This window comes from Magnolia sinica, chromosome 10 (assembly GCF_029962835.1).
Source record: "Magnolia sinica isolate HGM2019 chromosome 10, MsV1, whole genome shotgun sequence".
Classification (NCBI taxonomy): Eukaryota; Viridiplantae; Streptophyta; class Magnoliopsida; order Magnoliales; family Magnoliaceae; genus Magnolia; species Magnolia sinica.
This window is the reverse complement of record NC_080582.1, coordinates 78,759,091-78,781,656: the sequence shown is the minus strand read 5'-3', so window position 1 is coordinate 78,781,656 and position 22,566 is coordinate 78,759,091. Positions and strand designations below refer to the sequence as shown.

The following is a 22,566-nucleotide window of genomic DNA, read 5'->3' as shown; positions in this document are numbered from 1 at the left end:
GGCCAAGTACCCATGGTGTTCATTAGGTTACCTTGTTAACCACAATTTCAATTGAATTTCTTAATCATTTTCTTTTCAACATCCATTTGATGGCCACAAATTGGATGGTGAGGATTGCTCAATCAGTATGACTTTTGGGCTACATTCAATCAATAAAGGAACCACAATTTGGGTGGCCTGGATCGATTTAGGTGTATAATTATAAGGTCCTGTGCCTCAGAAAATGTACAGCTTCTAACGTCACATAATTCCAGACATGTAGAGCCCATCTTTCCATGATCCAGACCGTTAATTCGACAAGACCACCGTGGATGAAGAATACATTTCAAAAATCTCCATGTATGAATTTCATGGGCTCTTAATCACCACCCTAGAAATAAACTGTTAATAGAACTATACAGGAACTGCCTGCAGAGAATGGCCAAAGGTTAAAACTTTTCTACGATATTCTAATCAGCGAGATAATTGGAGATCTCCGTATGAAAAAGGTTACATTCGATCAACGGTCGAGATCACCCATAAAATATGAGCCCCATGTACCAAGCCATACCATCTTTAAATGTGCAACAAAAAAAAAAAAAAAAAGGAATCCGAACTTTGCTATTTCTCGATGGACCGTCGAAGGATCTTCTTTCATGTAGTAGAGTATCTTTTTCGCCGCAAAGCATGTGATAAAAGGACCAGATTTGCTACCATACATCTCAGACAAATTGTAATATGATGCGTCGGGATTATATCCGTTGGATTTGGGCTTATTTTAATGAAAAAAACCGTTTGCCTGATAGGGTTCTATTGGATGGGGATGCCCAAAAAAATATAATAAAAGTAATCTTTAAATAGCATGATTGGACAAAAGTTATCACGACCGTCCATACTCAAGCAAAAGATCTGTTTTATTGAAGTATTGACATAATCTAATTCAAGAGCATCTATTTCTTATCCATCCAGCATAAAGTGGGACTGTTAATATAAACAATTCAGATCATAAGAAGATAATCCAAATTCAAATCTTAAAGTCCCAACGTATCTAGTTTCAACACGTCGGGATGCATTCTAGCAAACCTTAAAAAGAATTAGAAGCGAAGACAAAAGAAGAGAACGGACGACATCTTGCGTGGATGTGGGGCCCACCACGTGGTCGCATACCAACCGTCAATGGGCTGTCTGACCTTTTCGTCAATGGTTGCGGCGTTCACCTCTTTTTCGGAGATTCTGGTGATCATAACTCGGACTGCGAGCCCGGGTCTAATTCGATCAGACCCGAATCTCCTCAAACACCTGTTATACGCAGTGCGTAAAACACTCCAGATTTCTGGAGTCCACCATATTTTATATATAAATCCACTCCGTCCATCAGGCTTCATTCTCAATCCTAGAAATTAGTAAAATAAATCAGCCAGATCCAACCTTCGGATGGGCCACACTACAGGAAGCAATGTAGATGGGATGCCAATCGTAGGTTTGAGTGTAGAGCCACCATGGTGTGTTTCTTTCATCAAAGCCGCTAATCAGATTTAACTTACCAGGATGAATTTAATATACAAAAATCATCCTGATTGAAATTTAAATCGAGCCATAACGTCTGAACTTAAAAGTTTTAGAAGCAATTTTTCAAAGTTCCCATTTTTATGAGACATGGGAGCTTTTTATGTGGCTGATATTATTTTACGAACGTGTCAAATAAACTTTCTTACCTGATGGATGGATGGGATTTACATACAAAATATAAAATATGGTAGGACCCACTGAATTTAGGTGTTTAACACGCTGGGTATGGCATGGATTCCATGTAGGCTTGGTACATTCTTGCTATTAAATAAAGGGTTTTTTCGGCCGGACGCAGATTTCCTGCGAAAGCCTTCTAGAGGAAGTTTAGGATGCTCGGTGGGGCCCACTAAGATGGGTTTTATAAATCCATTCCGTACATCCGTTCTGCGAGATCATTTTAGGAGGTTCGACCAAAACTCAGGTGGATACAAAACTCAAGTGGGACACACTAGAGGGAAATTTGGGGAAAGAAATTCCCACCGTTGAAACCTTCCTGGGCTCTACCTTGATGTTTATATGCTATCCAAACCGTTTATAAGGTCATTTCCAATGGGATGAAGTTAAAATGCCAAAAGATACCCTGAAACAAAACTTTTATGGTCGTAAGAATGCTTCAATGGTTCTCACTGAATGCCTACTGTTTCCTCTAGTGTGGCTCACTTAGAGTTTTATATCCACCTAAATTTTGGTCGGACAACCTAAAATGATCTCGTAAAATGGATGGACAGAATGGATTTCTCGCAAACATCTTGGTGGATCCCACCATTATCCTTGCAGGAACTTCCTAAGAAAGTCTGTCGCGTGTTTTGGCCTAAATAGGCTGCCTACTGTGACTCTGTTGGTGGCAACAGTATTCATTCAAAACCCAAGTTTTCTAGCCATTAAACTTACAAAAATATACTATACTAGAGTTGCCCTTATATGGCCCGCCCTTGCCAAGGTAGGGGAGTTTCTAATTTTTTATTTTTAATGGATGAGCCTATTGAAAACAAGGATTTGGCTTTATCTAAATCATACAGTCATGAACTCATAAGTAGGGTTTCTTCTATTTTTTATTTAAAGTTTTCTATGGCTCATAACTATATTAACATTGTTTATTAATTTTGAACAGTTTCCTTTGATATAGTCCATTTGTAATGAGTTTGCCTTCAAACTTGAAAGGATGACATGAAATTGAAATCCCTTACATGTGGATGGGTTGGATTTACTTCACAACAACCCACTGGGCCCCACAAAAAATGTGAATGGGTTCAAAAGTACAAGGCCCTATTTGGCCATTTCCTTCTTCCTTGGGTTTTTTTTTTTTTTTTTCATGGAGGAGATGATGGTGCTTTTTACTTCCATTCTTTCTTCATTTATTCTTATTTTCTTGGTTTCCTTTATAATTATTTTTTGAGTTTTTTATTTGATATAAATGGTGGGACTTTGTAAAAAGGAAGAGGATGTGGAAGAATATTGTAATGGATGAATTTTTATAATGAAGAGATGTTGTAATGGATAAATTTTGTAATAGAAAAATGTTGTAATGCATTTATTTTATAATGTAAGAATGTTGTAATGGATGATGTGTAAACGTTGGAATTATTGAATGTTTTAATGGATGATCGTTGTAATGGATGAATTTTTTCAATGGAAAAGTATTGAGGTGGAAGTGTGTTGTAATGGATGAATGTTGTGTGGTGGATCATCGATATTTATTGTGGATCACCCAAATTCACTGTGTATCATCGATATTTTTACTGTGGATCGCCGATATTCAGTGTAGATCGTTGGTATTCATTGTGAATCATTAATTTAAAAGTAGACCGCTGATATTCACTGTGGATCATTGATATTAAGAGTAGACCATTGATATTTTCACTGTGGATCGCAAATATTCACTATAGATCGCGCAATTCCATGAAAACAGTTATAATTCCCTTGTTACATTTGGGTTATCCTGTGCTTATTGGAAAGATAATCTGATGAACTTTCAAATAATATTTAAATCATCTCATTTTGACACCAATTGATTATCCAAAAGTGGGCTCAAAGTTCATCATTTACTGTGAATCGTAGATATTCATTATAGTCATCAATCTAACGAAAATGACAATAACTCTCTTGTTACATGTATGATTTAAGTGATCTTGTACTCGTTGGAAAGGTAATTAGATGAATTTTAAATGACTTTATAATCATGTTATTTGAATACCATTTAATTATCCGTAAGTGGGCCCAAAGTTCATCATTCATTGTCGACTGCATATATTTAATGTGGGTCACTAATCCCACAAAAACGGTCATAACTCCCTTGTTGCATTTTCAATTTAAGTAATTTTATGCCCGTTCAAAAGATAATTTGATGAACTTCCAAATGGATTTAGAATAATCTCATTTGGATACTATTTTGATTACCTAAAAGTGGGCTCAAAGTTCATCATTCACCGTAAACTACAGATATTTAGTGTGGGTCACTAATCCGACGAAAGTGGTCATAACTCCATCATTACATGTACGCTTTGAGTGATCTTATACTCGTTAAAAAGAGAATTTGATGAACTTTTAAATATCTTTAGAATCATCTTATTTGAACACCATTTGATTGTCCAAAACTAGGCCCAAAATTCATATACGACTCAAAAAATGAAAAAATTTATGCATGGGTATTGTAATTTCTGTTTCATTAATATAATTATTCTTTTTATAATGAATGGACCGTATATATTTTTAAAGGACCGATTATTATAGACCGCTGATATTAACAGTGTAATTCATTGAGGACCACGGATATTAACAATGGAATTCACTATGGACTGCGAATATTCAATAAAGACTGATGATATTCATTGTGGACTACCAATTGTCGAGAAAGCTTCACCTTCATGTGGTCCCAAGAAGTGAATAAAAAACGAAGATGAAATAGCCAAATGGCCTTGTACGGCGTGAGCTCTACGTTTTGAACCCAACAACATCTCATGTAGGGCCCACTATGTCATCTTGAAGCAAATTTATCTCGTATACATATAGGGGGTTTTAATTTCATGTCATTGGTATAAATTTGAAGGCAAAACTCATTATAAATGGATCACATAAAAGAAATAGTTTAGAATTAATACACGATGGTAGCATAGTTGTGGGTCAAAAAAAACTTCAAACAGAAAATAGAAAAAAAAAAAAAAAAAAACCCTACCATAGGTTCAGGGTTATCCAATTAAAATGAACAGATCAAATTAGTTAAGAGGTGAGTTGAATTTCAATTTTTGGTAGGGCCCACGTCCCTTTTAACAAAAACCATTTTTCCTTTCGAGACGAGAATCTTCCGTACGAGGTGTAGCTATGGCAAATGGGCATTTTTGTCCTCCAAAAATGAAAAAGTGGTTCCAGGGCTACAAAAACTTAAGTTATGAAAGGATAAGCTCCTGGCACGACCATGTCACAATATGGGGTTATTTAGACCAAAAACTCATTAAAGAAATGCAAGGCTATTCGTATGAGAAAAACTTTGATACTCTATTACAACTCCATGGATGATATGTAAGTTGTCAAATATTGCATATGTGACATACTATTAATTCAAATTAAACTATCCAAGTTATGGTTTTAGTTCAGATTTATCCTAAATAGAAATGAAACATGTTTCAATTACCTTACTATTAGAATGATCGATATTTATTGAATGGTTAAAATATAAAATATCCAATGGTGTTAATTTAATGAACATTAGTCCATGAATTAAATGTTATCAATGTTTAACAAATATAATTTTAGAAATGCAACTTAGCTAATGTGGGTTACACTATTTAGTCCATTTAATTTAATTTAATTTTACCACACATAACATATGTAAGTACATGTGTATCAAGCCTTATACGCAGCCAGCATTGCTATGGTTCACCGATACTCACTATGGATCTTTGGTACTCACTATGGATTGTTGGTCCCATGCATATAGTCCAAAGGGCTAGGTCTTCATTATACTAACCCTATGGGAGAGTGTTTTCAATTAATGGGATCGACTAGAAGGTCTATGGGTCGATATATGCAGTGGGATAGTTGGCCCTAGCGATGATTTACGTATGGATATGATCGGTCTATCATTTAAATGCATCGATCGATACTTATGATTAGAAGTCAATTTGACGGTCACCGATGGTCGATCGGGGCCGCGGCTAAACGGATATGTCCAAGGTATTAACTTAAGTTATTTTCTTAATTTTAATAATGATCTAACGGTCCAAAAGCTACAACTTTGGCAAAGACTGGATAAAGAAAAATCACTTATGTTCCTGACAGTTTCTAAGGGAATTTACTCATCTCATGCACTGGCCTTGCGAATCCAATTTGAGTGATTTGAGATGCGATGGTCGGCTCGATGTCCCGTAATGAACGTCAAGCCCACTAAGACGAAAGTCTTTCCATAGTCTCGGGTTTAGTGGCCCACTAACAAGCGATTTAGAGCTTGCTCAGATAATCATGGCATTTCTGGAATGAAAAGGTTTACGAAATTTCTTATGCGTGATGATTAGGATTTGGATTAGTTAAGTTCAACGTGTGACCTATTCGCAACTAGTCGAAATGGCGATTCGATCTTTATCACCCTAAACCGTTGGTTCTTAGGCTAAAAGAGTAATTGAGTCAGTTTGGTTTATTAATTAAGATCTGACCCCTAAATAGTAACTTGTCTTGATTAATCAGTGATACGTTAGCTAGATTTGGGGCCCCTTATGAATAAATCATGAGGTTAGACTCGATGTTTAAGTGATCGGTTGGATTTATTAGCTTCCTATGGTTAATTAACTGAATTCGTGTGGTTTTTTATAGGTAATACCCGTGTATAGGCTAGCAAAGGGTTAGTAAGTGACAACATAAGCTAATTATAGTGAAAAAATTTCAAGGATTTTTGAAATCTAAATAGAAAAATTCTGGGATATTACACATAGCTAAGACCTCTGTACCCAAACCTCACGGAGGGGTTAAGAAGAGAAGTTAATAATATTTATACTTACACCGTTCGTAATACCTCATGCAACCTACTTGTGTTCATATATTGATCAGAGCCGCTAGTAGTCAAAGTAGGCTCTAGAATCTATAGTTGGTTAGAATCATTGGAATTGCCTAGAAATTATGAAAATCGAAGAATTCTTGACTCGAGTGACCATTGGATAGATCTGCGTCATGAATTCTGGATAAGGGCCTCAATTACAAAAAAGGAATAGGTTAGGCATCATTTTATTGCCTATGTGAAACACAGTCTCTACTTTTCCGCATTGTACGGTAGAAGAGGGATTTTCTTATATAAATAAGAAAAAGAAAAAGCACAAAATTTTCTAGTTACTCCTTTAGATCAGGTTTTTTGATACAGAATATCCTCAAAAGAGGCAACTGTAGAGCATACTTTATATGATTTCAGATAAGAATCTAGTACCTCAGCTGATCAAAGCAAAGGAGTTGGAATATGCAGATTGAAAAAGAATAAATCAAGAATATAACGTTGGCTTAGAAGTTGAAATAGAATCAAAGAGGTCGAAAGATTATAACAGATCGCGAGAATAGAGAGTCGAAGTATCTATTGTTGTCTCTGTTTCAGAATCACAGATAGTTAGATAGGCTATCACTCTCTATCTTAAAACTCTCTTTAGGTTCTCGCCCCTGGCTCCCTGGAGCTTTCTCTCGTCGCTCTTTGAACGTCCTGCTCCTCCCTGGATTCCTAAGGAAAGCACCTCCATTTATAGGCATTTTCGGAGAGCCCTAAGGATAAGATTTGAGGAGGGGGTCGGCTCTTGCGAGCCATGGCTTCGTCACAGAAACTAGGCTCGTGCAACCCGAACCAAAATGTTTGTCATGGTCCAACTCATCACCCAAACCTCAGGCTCATCTTAAAGATAGGCTTGTGTAAACTGAACCAAAATGTGAATAGAGGATTGGTACAACTCATCAGCCGAATTGTGAATTAGTTCTGAAAGCTAGGTTCTTGTAAACCGAATCAAAATGTGTGTAAACCGAACCAAAGTAATTGATTGGTCCAATGCACGAGCCAAGCCAGAGTTGGAGTGCACTGGAGCGCGTTGATTGGGCCAATAAAAACTGAGTGTATAACGGTTTTTTCCCAAAGATGGCAGTGGCACCACCATCTTTGCGCAAAGACGGCTCTGGCACCACTATCTTTGGGCAAAAAGCCGGTGCTCAGCACGATGTTGGGCTAACCCTGGCTCAATCCAAACTATTGGTTGCCTTCCTATGACAATTTTAGCCTTGTGTACCGACTTGGATCGAGGGCCGACCAAAGTTACCAAGCCATGTGGTTGTGTTTTGATTGTGGGGTGTCTACATAATCCTTTACCAATAAATATATAAAAGAAAAGAAAAGAGAGCAAAAACTCAACTTTTAGAAGATGAGTTTTTCTTCTTTTTGCTTGGGAAGAAACTAATAAAATGAGACGAAAGTTATAAGAAAGAAAAGAAAAAACAAAAACCTTTATTTTTAGAAGATGTGTTATTCTTCTTTCTTAAAAGATTACACAATGAGGAGTCTTTTGTCGAAAGCTGAATTTTGGAACCACTTTTGAAAAATTAAATAATGTTTAAATGAGATTATTCTAATCCTATTTGAAAGATTATCGAATTATATTTCGAATGAGCCAAAGATCTCACTGATCCAACTAGCAATTGATGTAGAGCGGGTCGCGGACAGTTACATGGCTAAGATGGATCAGAAAAGGCCCGGTCGACGACAGAAGTGATCCAGACCATCGAACATTAAATCGGGCGTATCTTGCAATCCGGAATGAGTTATCTGACGTAAAATATATGATTTTGGAGTAAAACGAGCTACTGAAGCCAACCAACCCTGCTATGCCGGGTTGCGTAGCCCGGAATTGCGAAAAACCCCTGGATCGATGGTCGTTTCCCTGTTTTAATTTCGTTTTTACTATAAATAGTAAGTTTTAGTTTGATTATAACTCTTCATCCGTCAGGCTTTAGGAGTTGCACCCAACGTGAAAAGAGCTTAGAATAATTAGGAGAACGGGTTGGTGAAGCCAAATAGGACACTTACTATTTTTGGCCGAAAACCTTGCGCACTAGTAGACATCACGACCGTTTATAAATAGTAAGTTTACTATTTATAGTAAGTCGCGGATTCTAAGAGTTTGAGTTGTAGTTTGATTCTAATTTCTTTCCCATTGCTTGGTACCCCTATTTAAAGGGTTGTAAACTCGTTTTTATTCATCAATTAATCAATTTCGAATTTATTAGAATTTATTTCTATTTTCTGCTTTCTTTCCTCGTGGATTCGAGAAGTCTCTGTGAGGAGTCCAGAGAAGCTCCGTGGATTCGGAGTAGTTATCCTCATCACGTTCATCCCTGCGTCAGCAACAAGGAAGTTATGACATTTTTTTAACAACATTGATCCATGTTTTGTTACAGCATTGATTGTTATTGTGACAAATGTGTGATCATTGTTATAATAAAGGAGCGATCGTTACTGTTACATATGAGTGATCACTATTGTTACACATGAGCGATCGTCGTTGTAACAAATGAATGACCGTTATTGTTCTAGTATGCACAATCTCACAAAAATGCTCGTAACTCTCTCATTATATGTCGAATCAATGTGATTTTGGACTCTTTAGAATGATAATGTGACACACTTTCAAATAAGAGTGAAATTATCTCATTTGAACATCCTGTGACCTTTTAAAAGTAAGCCCAAAGTTCATTGATCTTACGTGCACTTTTATTTCTAAAAGTAAAATTTTGAATATATATTTTTTTATTCTACTTCCGTTTCTTGACAAAAATCGTTTAAAGAAAAAAGAAGAGTCCATCTCCTGAAAGAAAAATTTTTATAATATTTTTTAATCTCATTTTCTCTAATTTTTTCTCAAATAAAATCACAATCCAATTTTCTCATATAATAGTTTCTGCCAAACAAAGTTGTTAGAAAGCATGAAAGATCATTACTAGTAAAAGAAATAGTCGGAAGCAGTGATAAACAAAGGTACGGAAAGAAAGTCAAGAGGCATTTTCATTCCAGAAAAATTAAAAAACACTTTCTTAGAAAAAAAGAATAAAATTTTAAAAACACAATGGGTCTCTTCGCACAAGCCCGGATTGCGCCCAGACGACGTACGTCTCTAGCCCCAAACGGGCGGTTCTGTGAGCGGGCTCACTGTTATGTATCTGATTCCATTCATTCCCTCCTGTCATTTTAAGGCATGTGCATATAAATGAAACAGATCGAATGCTCAGGTGTACCACACAATAATAAGCCTACCAGAAAGCATTAATTGCCAGTTGCATTAAATGCAAGAATTATATATGGTGAAGTCCACTTGAGCATTAGATATGCTTATTTTTGTGCTTATACATTTTAATACGAAAAAAGAAATACACAGCATGGATAACAGATACATCACGGTAGGCCCACCCACATAACTTGCTTGTTCGTGGCTAGAGAAGGCGGAGCAGGACGCAATCCGCATCCTCTCGGCAAGAAAAAGCTCAAATGATTTTGTTTTCATTAGAAAAAGAGGGCTTTTGTTGCATGCATGTAATACACACTCCCTAACCTAATATTAACCACCAATTCAGACCAATTACCACCTACTGCACGTGTTCCCATGAGATCCTTGGGTGAAAAGATGAGCCACCCATGTAATGGAAGCGGATTGGCCGGTGTACCTCGAGGCAGCTATAGCTGCTGCATTGATGTTAGCGAGTTCAGTGGATCTAATCATGAGAAATGTGTTATATCAAAGCTGTTCATACATTTGGTTAGCTCGTCTTAAGGCTTGAAGCGATCGATAAGACAGGTCTAACTATCAAGTCGACCACATTTCAAAAAAAAGTGGAAGATTGAATGTCTACCATTGAAATCTTTTTTGGAGTTAGTAAGTTTTGGATCAATATGAAATTTATTTTTCCTCTTCATTCAGGTATCTGTGACCTTATGAAGGGATTGGATGTAAAATAAACGTTATAGTAGGCCCTACAAATTGTTTAACGGTGAAAAATCATTATCTCCACTGCTATCTCTAGTGTGGTCAAGATGATCATTGGATATGATTCATTTTTTGGATAATGCTCTAAAATGAACTCTAAAAATAGCTGAACGGTGTAGATATAATAAATACATCATTGTGGGGTCATGTAACTTTGATCTCCTTTGAACCGTTCGTACAATTCGGAGCTCGAGGAGCGTCGGTGCTCGTCTTCGCACGACACGTACCTTACAAATCCGCTTTCCGTCTTCGCACGACACGTACCTTACAAATCCGCTTTCCGTCTTCGCACGATACGTACCTACAAAAGCTATATAGCTGGTGTGTGGTACACCAGCCAATCCGCTTCCCCGTGTAATGTTTCGATGAGCTACACCATGGCAAGCAATCTCCAGCCGTTGATAAATGGAAAAAAATACAAAGCATTGTGGATATGCGGCTGATCTTTGCAAACGGTGTACTGTGGGGCAACGTATTGGAATGGTTGATATTGCACGCACATGTTGAAAGTTATAACCTAGGTGGACGGTAACCTGTGGTCCAGCCGGTTGGACTAAAAAGATCCATTTTGCTGGTCATCTGTTCTTTTTGAAGACGCGGACGGTCACTTTAACGGTGGGGACCACCTTATGCACGGCTCAGATGGTCCAAACACTCAAGTATGTTGGCACGTGCGCTTCTTGTAAAGATACGTGTGAAGAGCGGTGCGTATGAGGCCAGCTCCCTAATAGCGGCACCTGGATTAAAAGGTATGCATGCCTCTCGCACGCACATGAGAGAGCTGATAAGGAATTTCTTCGAGGTGGAGGACAGAAGAGTTCATCCAAACAGCCTTTGAGATTTTTCTCAGAAGAGCGACAGCAGCTGGCGTTTGGAGGAGGAAAAGCAGCGAGAAATCCTAGGGTTTTATCCGCTTCAAAAAGTGCTTTCAGTCCGGCATTGCGAGCTATAAATGCCACGATTTTTGCGTGGAAAAACCTCTGAGATCGGCATTTGATGGTGAAAACGATCGCACGCGTTTCGATTTCTTGAAGGGAATCGACGGCAGGTATGAATGAATGCTCTCTATCTCCGTTTTTTTCCTGATTTTCCTGCATTTTGTAGATTAGAAAATAGAGATAGGGCTATTAGAGATGTGGTTCGCGGGACTATCCTAGAATGTAGTCTCCCACATCCTCCATTGCAAACGGAGCGACTGCACTCTGGTAATCGGATCCGTTCACTGGTGGCCTCTTCCATGGATGTACCACAATACACAGTCACATCCAACCGGGTAATCCTAACCGTCGGTATTCTTGTTTTGGTCCCGAGTTTGTAAGCCATGGTGGAGTTTATCGGATAGTGAAATTGGTGGGAAATGAATGGATGGGATCACTGTGGGTAGGGCCCAGTAGAGGTGGTCCTCAGGACTACCAATTCAAGGATTCCTGCGAGTCACCCAGCCCCTTTCGTGTTTCCAAGGAAAAGAACCTCTCTCTCTCTCTCTCTCTCTCTCTCTCTCTCTCTCTCATTTCTCCCATTTCGATGTCTCTTTCGCTAGATTGGAGGTTGAATCCTGACCGTTGGATTGAGAATTCTGAAACGGACTGCTTCAGATAGAGGGTCTTTAAACTCCAGGTGCTCTACTGTTTCTTCTCTCTTTTTTATTTTTTAATCTTCTGTGAATTCCGAAGGCTAGTCGTGGGTATCGCTCTAAAAGGATCGGGTCGTGCACATGATCCAGGCCGTTTACCAAGTGGGCCAGACCATGGATGTACTGTGGCTTTAAAATCCGGCTGATCCGGAAATCAGGTATGCTGGGAATGTAGACGGTTTGACAGACTCTCAGGGTTTCAACACCGGGGCAAGGGTTCGAGTACGCATAGGTGGTGAAATTCCAGTGTCTGCGTGTATAAAATAAATAAATAGAAGATTGATCTCTTACAAGTGCAGTCCACCGAATGAATGGACTGCCTATTTTCAGCCTACATGAAACCAGGCAAGGTACACCAAATCAGCAGTCCAGATCTCGCACATTGCTCGTTTGGCAAGGGATTAGAATTTTAAATTCTTCTGCCTCCAAGGTGGGCCTCACCAACAGCTCTCCTACGGAGTTAGCGAGTATTTCAAACTAAACCGTCCAAATTATAGGCCTCATTTTAGACGGTTAAAATGAAAAACATCCAATGCTCTTATTTAAAGAAACCAGGGTCTCCACAATTTAGTTGGTTTTAATTTGATAGAACGTATGCCATGTGTATAATTTCTAAGTGCCTGTGTATCAAACGTCATACGCAACCAGAGTATCAAATAACTCCCCACAAGCTGAACCAGGGGCATAGATATCTGTCTTTCGCAGTATTTCCGTTTTCTCCGCTCTCGCGTGCTCACGCGCCTGAGATGAAAGTTGAGCATCGCGGCTCCCACACCGGCATTGCACACATGCCTAAGATCTGAAGCATGATATTTAAAGCATGCACTTATCAGGCCGTCCATGCTTCTACACGAAAGATAGACGTGTAGGCAAAGATGACCAGTTATTTTCTCGTTGTGGCCTAACTGATGAGTGGGCCTGTCGTGTTTCTAGTCTATGTTATGATCATAGTTCTACCTACATGTTGAAAGGTTCAGATCACTCACTTGTGTGATATATAGACACGTGTGATGTGAAGCCCTTTGTTCATTACACGCGCCTCCTACTCTCTTTCTGTGTTGGTCCTGACACTCCGTCAGACATTCCGTGTTTGGCTGCTACTGGTGCTGTTGTTTATCGTCTCGAGCCTCTCTTCCAAGAGGAAGAGACAAAAGTACCTATTCATTTATCTGGATAGCAGCTACTTTAGGGCTAGTGTACGGTGATACTTAATCACCATTTAGAAATGGCTTATATATGGCGAAATCCGCACCGTTAAAAGTCTCACGGATCTGACAATCCTATCCATCAAGTTGGTGAGTATTAAATGGACGGCAAAGAATGGTTACCTTTCTCCTGCCTATTTGCATGTTACGGCCCAGCACCAGATGACTAAAGTCACGTGGCCGGTTATTCGTCAATCTGAGCTGTCCAACTAGTGGGCCTCGTTATGGATGGGTGATGTATGGGAAATAAGAGTTATTGTCGGACCGTAGCAATCAGTTATCTTTACTCTCCAGCACTTGATGCTGACCATTATCTGTTTTTCTTTCTTGCCGTCCTTTGACTACCACCGTCCATTTGAAGCCCACTGGTCAGATGGATAGGGTCATCTGATCTATGCATATATGATATATGAATCGTTTTCTATCCATGGTGGTCCCACTGGATGGGCAATCTTGATTGAAAGGTAATCCTGCCACGTGTAATATAGCCACGTGGCTGTACCATGTTCTACTTCTATGCATCGGCTTTATCCACACGGTCCATCCATTTTTCTATGTCATTTCAGGATATGAACCCAAAAATGAGGCAAATCCAAAGGTCAAGTGGACCACACTGTAGGAAGCAGTGGGTGACCGTTGAAACCTTCCTAGCGCGCACCATGATGTTTAATTTCCATCCGATCCGTTCATAAGGTCAGGTACACGTGGACGAAGGTAAAACACAGATATCAGATCGATCCAAAACTTCTGTGGACCAATGAAGTTTTCAACGGTACTTGTTTAATCCCCACCGTGTGGTCTACTTTAGTCTTAGATCTGCCTTATTGTTGGATCCTTTTCCTAAAATGATATGTCAAAATGGATGGACGGTGTGGATGAAACCCATGAATCACGGTGGCCTCTCAAGGCCCCTGTCCATACCTAGCTTGAAACGGGCGGAGTAGTACCCAGTCCGCGCTCTTCACGGAAACACCGTGGCTGTCAGCAATGCCGGCTTTATTTTCTTTCCTAACCTTCGATTTGTTGGCTACCTCTTGAAAGTGATCCACCGGCATCCATGGCTCAAGGAATTGGAGCCCACTTATTTCAGATGGGACCCAATAAAGCTGGGTGGCTCCGATTGGCTGAAGCGAGGGGACCTTTGTAAGGTAGGTCCCACTATCCACGCCCGATGAGATCCCGCGGTCTGGACCCGGATTATGTGGTGATGCCAACGCCACCGCTTGATGTGTTGGGCACTGTGGGGCCAACGTGATGTATGTGTTTTATATCCACGCCGTACGCATGGATACACCAACAGTGCGAATCCAGGACGCACGTGTCGAAGCACTGATGAGATATTATTTCCACGTGGTACGACGTACGTGAAACGCGCGTGCAAGCTCTCCAAACCGAAAACCTGAGAAGCTTGTACAACGCATGACCGCTGATTGATTGATAGTACGCTACTAGCCATTTCATCTTTTCGTTCGGACGCCAACGGCTTATTTCAACCAGCCACCTGTCCATTGGCTACGATCTCCTCGTATGATGTACCCATAGTGGGGCCCACTATTTGGACGTCTGGATTGATGCAGACGGTCGACCGTGCTCTTAGAGTACGGCTAGCACGAACATTACTATTGTTTGAAGAGAGGCGAGTGTTGTCTGGCTCGAACGCAGCGGGACCCGATTGTTCTCCATGCGGGCCGTTCATTGGTAGTCCTTGCGTACTATCAATGGCCAGGAACCGCAGCTGGTCCAGTCATCAGGTGGGCCATTCTTGTTTTGAGTGGCTCAATTGTTATGCCCTTCGTTTCTTCAAAAACATGCCGTCCGCGCGATGGTGTATCGTCTTGAATTTCAGGCCAGGACATAGGTTGTGCAGCCCAGCAGATGAACGGCTCGGATCGCCCACGTGCTCCTTAACCACGCATGATTATATCATGCTCCAATGATGACTCTAAGCCGTTGAAAGTTTTCTTTCTGTCAATGTTCTCTGTTCGTTAACCTATGTTGAGCGTCGGAAAAATCATAGAGTTGGGCACGGGATGAATTGACTAGGCAAACTCGTTCAGACCCAACTCTATAGGCAAACTCATTCAGACTGATCTGAACTGAGTAGGTGAGTCTATCTAATTTGAGTAGACCTTGCCCAATCCGAACTAAATCGAGACGAGTGCAAGTCACCTAGTAACTTAACTCAATTCGGCCTTAAATCCAACATAGTACTAACTTGACTTGATCTGAAATCCGATTGGACTCGAAATCCGGTAGAATGTGTATATATATATAAATCCAGTCGAGTGCAAGTCACCTAATAACTTAATGCAATTCGACCTAATATTCGACTTAGTACTAACTTGACTTGATCTGAAATCTGATTCGACTCAGATTTGGATACAGTGTGTGTATGTATATATAACTAAATATATTTTAACCTATTCGTCGCCCCAAACCTGACCCCTCCCACATCCTCTCCCGAGCCACCCATCACCATCAAGTCACCCTCCTCTCTCTCTCTCTCTCTCTCTCTCTCTCTCTCTCCCTCCCGCACTCAATGGTCCCGACTGAACAACCACTAGCTCGGCCACTCATCTCAACTAAGCAGCTCGTCCACTCCCATCCAGCCCACCTGCTCGTCGTCGACCATTAACAGTTACCCAACTATCCAAATCAACTAATTAAGTTAATATTTTATTTGAGAAGTTTTTTATTTCATGATTTTTCATTTATTCTTGTGAAATACATCATGCTAAGGTATTCGAATTTGGGAGTTTTGCAATATTGAGATTGGGTAGAGTTGAATGGAGAAATTGGAATGAGTTATGTGCTTTTATTTGGCCTATGCTATCTCAAGTGCGTTTGGGTTGGCTATGGTACGTCTAGGCTTGCTTGGCTTGAGTTATTTTTAAACTCTAAAACCTTATGAAAAGGGTCAACTCGACTCAACTTAGTTCTTGTGATTGGGTTGGACTCGGTGTGAGTTAGTATAGGCCAGACCCGGACTCAGATCAAGTCAGGCATCCTAGACTCACTATCGAGTTAGGTCTAAATTCAGGTCAAGACTATTTCAATGCCAAGTTGGGTCGGGTCTGTTGGACTATTCGGTTAAATTAAATAGATTATTAAAAATAAAAAATAAAAGAAAATGAGATAGAATACTTATAAAGTTGTGTCGAGGTAAGATGTGGGTCACTTGGCTTGAAATTGAATATATTTTCCTTGGATAACGTTTTTGAGTACAACATGTTGAGCAATTGACCTCTAGGATGTAATGATTATGTCCAAGTTTTAGCGGTGCATTTATTATACTCGGGATCAAACCACTTTCAATTTAACTTGAAACTAATAAGTTAACATAAAGACGAACTCAACAACTAGAAACTCGTAGAACAGAAAATGAACAGAGTTTTTTCATTAAATAGTTTGTTCACTAGATATCAGAAAGATTTTTCATATATGTCTTTTTAAAGTAGAACGGAAGCCATTACCTAGACTATGTGGTGTGTTAAGCACCATTTCAATCGAAAGGATATGGTACGATTAGATTTACTCAACAGGTGCGACCAATCTCACAAGTATCCGTACAGCTTGGATTAGCGGGACGGTCAATGACCTATGTTAGAGTTACTAGCATGACTCCGACTAGACCAAATTCATAAAAACCTACGGACCCTCCCCCCACAACCCCCTATGCTCTCTGCCCCTAAAAAAAACTTTCATGCACAAATTCTACATATGGCTCAAATTTGTTATCATAAAAAGATGTGCCCCGGTCACGCAACTCCCTGAGTAAACTTTGTGGGGGCACGCTTTAATGCATGCGTCTCATCCGCGCCATCCATCATTTTACTGGCTCATTTTTAGGACATGAACAGGTACATCAAAAGCTCAAGTGGACCACACCATAAGGAAACAGTGGGAACTGAATACCTACCCTTCAAAGTTTTTTGAAGGGCTTGAATAAGCTGATATTTGTGTTTTCCTGTCATCCATCTCTACGTGACCTTTTTAACAGGTTGGATGACAAATGACCCAATGGTGGACGTTATTATACCTAATTTTTCTGTGGTGTGGTTCACTTGAACTTTGAACATGCTTCAATTCGAAACTCATTCATTAAAATGAGCTGCTAAAACCGATAGACGGCTTTGATATGGACATGTGCATCATGGTGGGCACACACAGTTTACTAAGTACGCAAACCGGCGTATTCGTGCTTGTGATCCTGAGCTGTACCTGTCCAAAGAGAACTCAGCCACGGCACATGCGTCTTTCTGAGATTTGGATACGTAAAATCCGGATTTCCGGAGTACTCTTCTGTCTTTGTTAAAATTACTAAAATGCCCCTTTTACGAAAGAGAAAAGCTTGTGTGGTGGATGATACGCTGGTACTTATTCCTAACTTAGATGTTGCTTGCATGGCAAGCAAATAATTCAAATTAAACGGTTTAAATTTTGTTCTTAACTTGGATGTGTGATGAACCAAAAATTAGGCTTATCCGTTCATCTTATCGTCAGATTGATGGGAATTTTTATTGGACGGTTAAAAATGAAAAAAAAAAAATCCAATGGTTTTATTTCGACAAACAACTGCTATGTTTTGTTCAAACATTAAGTGTAACTTTACCACCATGATGTTGGTGTGTCATCCACTCCGTCTATCAGTTTGGCGGGCTCATTTTAATTGATGGTTCTAAAAATCAAGCAGATCCAAAATTCAAGTAGGCCACACAGCAGGAAACAGCAATGTGGGACGCCTGGAACTTTCCTTGGCCCACTTTGATATTTATACGCCATCCAACCCGTTCGTAAGTTAGGTGGGCCCAAAGATGGGCACCTTTTGTCGTCTTGATCACTAAGGCCCCACAGCGCTCTTGGGATCTGGATCAGCGCTTTTGGGATCTGGATCACGTGATCCCGGCCCAAGGGCATTTTCGTAATTGTGATGCTTAACGTAGCAGGCAAAGCCCATCTGCTGCTTCTACAAATCTAGCCTTTCTGGTTCTCGGTATGATGCCGTGACCGTACATCATTTCCTTGATTGCCAATGCAGATTGCAGACGCAGTCTTTCCCATCACTTTTCCTCAGATTAGCCAGTAGATACAAAAGAGGTCCATCAAAGCTTCGAATGCAGCTGTGTTGGACGTGACGGTTCACCACCATCTCTTTTTTTTCCCCCAACGGATTTTGATCTCCTTCCATCTTAGTTCCAGCCGTTCATATGATTTATGACGGTATGGATTGAAGTGCATGTGCGCGATCATGTCTATATGAGTCACCACTACTTTGAACAACGTCATAGACTACCACTATTTTCTTCCACAATGCCGAGGAAAAGAGAGCGGGAAAGGGTCGGTACACCTCGGGAGTAACCAAAAGCTGTGCTCCTCGGCATACGTGGGCCCATCATGGATTTGCCACAGCCAAAGATTACAGTTTTCGGAAATGTGTGTAGGCGGCAGCATCGATTTTTTTTTTTTTGTTTTTTTTTATAAAGTTTTTCACTTGTTTGAATGGTTTGGATTGTCCGAATGGGTTGTTTTCTGGCGATGGCTTCAACCATGGCAGTGCATCCCTTCCTGACAGACCGGCTCTGATTACTCCCGTTGAGCACAGTTACGGGTGCTCCCGCGGTGTACAGCCTACCTGTTCTAATGGGAAAAGGCTATTTACACCCTCTCATTGCTATTCGCACTCTTTTTTCTTACTTTGCCGTAAAGCAGTACGAAACTGTACCATTGTATTACCATAAGTCGAAAAAAATACTGCTACCGTGAATGAGTAGTGGGTGCAGATATCAATTCTCTTTCTCTAAGCCAATGGAAACAAAATTACCAAAATGCCCCTACAACGTCTTTTGAGTGGATAAATTGCCTATGAAACGGCTGCTATTTTGCTCACTTGCCCCTTTTTTCTTGATTTTCTGGTGTCGGTAGAGAGCTATTCTCAGCTGGAGAAGGGGAGGAATATGGTGGAGGTGGTGGTAGCTTGTAATTCATGGGCTGCCATGAAAATCTCTCTCAAGAGCATTCTACTCTTCTTCAATGGCTTTTCTGAGAAATGGGTTGGTGGTAGAAGGCGCATACACCGAATCATGGTGTATCATCTCCATCTTTTTTCTTAGTATGTAGTGAAGTGGTGCTGGTGTTATCAAGTGATATTGGCGGGGACGGCTCAATCTCTCTCTTTCAAAGGAAAAAAAAAATGTCTACTGCATTTATATATATACTACAGGTTTTTTTTTCTTTGACTTCTCTTTTTCTCTTGTAATTTCGACGGTTGGGATCTTGTTACTTGGCCTTTGTTTTGGTGTATATCTCTAGCAACACCATTCTTTCTAGCAAAATGAGGGAAAAACAAGATTAAATGCAACGACCCAGATTGCATTATTGTGTGTATTTTATCTAATTTTAGTGATTTTTAATCTTGCGTAATGAGTGGTAGGAATTTTGGTATTTTCCCTCATATATGGGTTTTATACACTGAAACATTGTGTATAGTACCTATATCTAGCGTTCAATCAATCCACATCTTGTAACAGTCCAATCAAATACCTTGGTTTTGGGCTTTATAGATAAAGTTAGATGCAATGCTTACAAGAAAGTTGACCGTTTGATGTTGGGATCCGAACCCATCTACGTTGATTGGACGGTCCTCTATCAGCCATGCCAACGTGGCTCGCAAGTGACATAAAGGGAAACGGATTGGCCGGGTGGCTGGTGCTCGGTGCTCTGTGGGCCCCACCATGACGTATGTGTTTCATCCATTCCGTTCATCCATTTTTACAGATCATTTTAGGTCTTGATCCCAAAAATTTGAGGGATATAAATCTAAGTGGGACCACACCACAGGAAAACAAAAGTGATTGGATATCCACCATTAAAATCCTCCTAAGCCCCACTGTATTGTTTATTTCACATCCAATCTGTTGATTAGGTCATACAGACCCAGATGAAGGGAAAAAACAAAGATCGGCTTGATCCAAAACTTTTATGGCCCCCAAAAAGTTTTTAATGGTCCATGTTCATTCAACACTGTTTCCTGTAATGTGGTCCACTTGAGATTGGGATATACCTCATTTTTGGTCGCATGCCATAAAATGATCTAGAAACATATATGGAGGGCATGGATGAAAGACATAGCACACATTGGCTGGTGGCAGGGGGAGTAGCCAGTCCGTTTACGACATAAAGGGTCCTCGTGGTACGGCCGAAACCAGGGCCATGCATCACGTGGGGCTGAACAAGAAATGTCCTGGTGGAAAATGGGATCGTCGCGAGGACACTATGAGAAAGTGGATAGTTAGTGGACGAGGCACAGAGCCGGTACCAACCGAGAGCCACGTCGGTGGGCTTTCATGAAATCCACCACGTCCATCAGGTAGGCTGCCTCATCTTAGCCATTGAATCCCAAAGTCATGATAGGTAAAAACTCAGGTAGGGCTCGGGATGGAATGCCCACCGTTAGTTGTGTGGGTCCTACCCTGGTGTTTATATGCAATTCAATCGATTCATTTGATTTTGTCTCATTAGCCAAAGTAGCAGTATTTCAATACTTGGGTGGGCCATATCAGGTGAAGTTAGAGGTTTTGGGTATAGTTCTCTTGGAGTGGACCGTATTTGTGTTGAATCTACGTGAATTTTGGGATCAATGGCCAGGGAAGGATTTCAGGATTTTGTGCCTGATAGATGGGATGGATTTCATTTACTTAAGCATGTTTGGATTAGCAATTATCCCAATAAATGCATGTAAAAGCGTCATTATTATGATATGGAGCCGTCTACGAAAGATAGATTATTATATGTAAATCGAACATAATTCATATTGGTGACGCACTATCAGAAGATATGGGCAAAATCCTTTGGAATCCTCATCAGTGATGGAGGTTATGCGGCGGAGGGAGTCAAGTGTTCGATGTTTCTAGTGTCTCGAGGTAGTACTGCATTCAGTGCAAAGATGAGGATAAACTCTCCGTCTATCACGTTCATCTCTCTCTAGTCTCTCTACTCCATCGTCCTAAATCTTTTCCATAGTCCTTTCATTTCCTTATTTACTGTTGTTATTGATAGAATCCAGTTGGACCTGCAACTTCACCGGTGGATTATGAACACCTGCACTTAATCAAAAGACAACGAGCAATGGGGGTGCTGGCTGTGGCCATGGACCTTCCGATGCCAAAGTCAAGTAGATGAGTTTCGAGTAAATACAGTTGGAGTTGAGATTTTTGTGTGTACCTTTTCCATATAGCAGTGTGGTGTATTTATAGAATTTGTATTTGAGTGGATTGTTAGACACTGGAGGGACTTGTATTAGAGTTAGAATCTACTCTTGAGAATATTTTTGATTTTACCTCAATTGACGTGATTTTTAGCTCCGATATCGTTGGATTGATCCTACTCATATACGGCGCAAGATTCTCTCCGGATATTTCTATTCCGTGATCGAGGTTGGTGTCGAAGGTCGAGGTCGGTATTTGAGGTCAAGGTCGGTCGATAAGTCTTATTATCGAGCTTGGTTGACTGGTTCGGTTCGACTATCTGGTTTCCTTGCTCAACTCAGCTCATCTCGTGGCAAACACATCGATAGTTTGGGGACTTTGCTTTGCCGGTTCTTTGCCACGTGTCTCACATGGCTAGTTAGCTCAATTTTTTCCACAACAGTTGCCCCCTACTTTTGAGTTCCATGTTCATGAGCTTGGGACGTAAGATGATTTAAACTGATGTATGAGCGCAAGATTTTGAGCTTTCAACTGTGAGTGGTCAGCTCGATCTATTCGTCTTCCTCGATTTTACCGCCTAGTGGTGAAGTAAGGAATCGAATAAGACGACGAATGTCATGGGGATCAAGGAAGATATTATGACAATATCACCGTATGAGTAGTCGTGCATAGAGTGGCAAGCATCGTTTCTCCTTTTTGATGACTCACCAGTGAACACCTATCTCTGCTCCATAAATATCGCTCTCGGGCAAACCCCCCGTTGTCACGTGGCAAAAATCGTGCGTTGAGGCATCTATTTATAGTCTTGTGAGTAGTGCTAGCATTAAAGGCTTTCCCTCCCAGGATACTTATAAAATGGATTTCCCCCTCATTGTTCACCCATTAGTCTTAACAGAGTTTGAGCTGTGTCAACCTGTTCTTTTCTTCTTTTGTCCCAGATACTTGACTTTTTCCTGTACGTCTCCTCTGCATTTCTCCTTCTTCTCCTT

At 40.4% G+C, this 22,566-nt stretch overlaps 1 long non-coding RNA gene across 1 annotated transcript; it reads left to right on the top strand.

Moving 5' to 3' along the window:
* The first annotated feature begins 11,142 nt into the window (after positions 1-11,142).
* Positions 11,143-19,755, top strand: LOC131217088 (uncharacterized). Its single transcript, XR_009157199.1, has 3 exons — positions 11,143-11,583; positions 12,076-12,152; positions 19,296-19,755. It is a non-coding gene; the product is annotated as an uncharacterized LOC131217088 (long non-coding RNA).
* Positions 19,756-22,566: the final 2,811 nt, after the last annotated feature.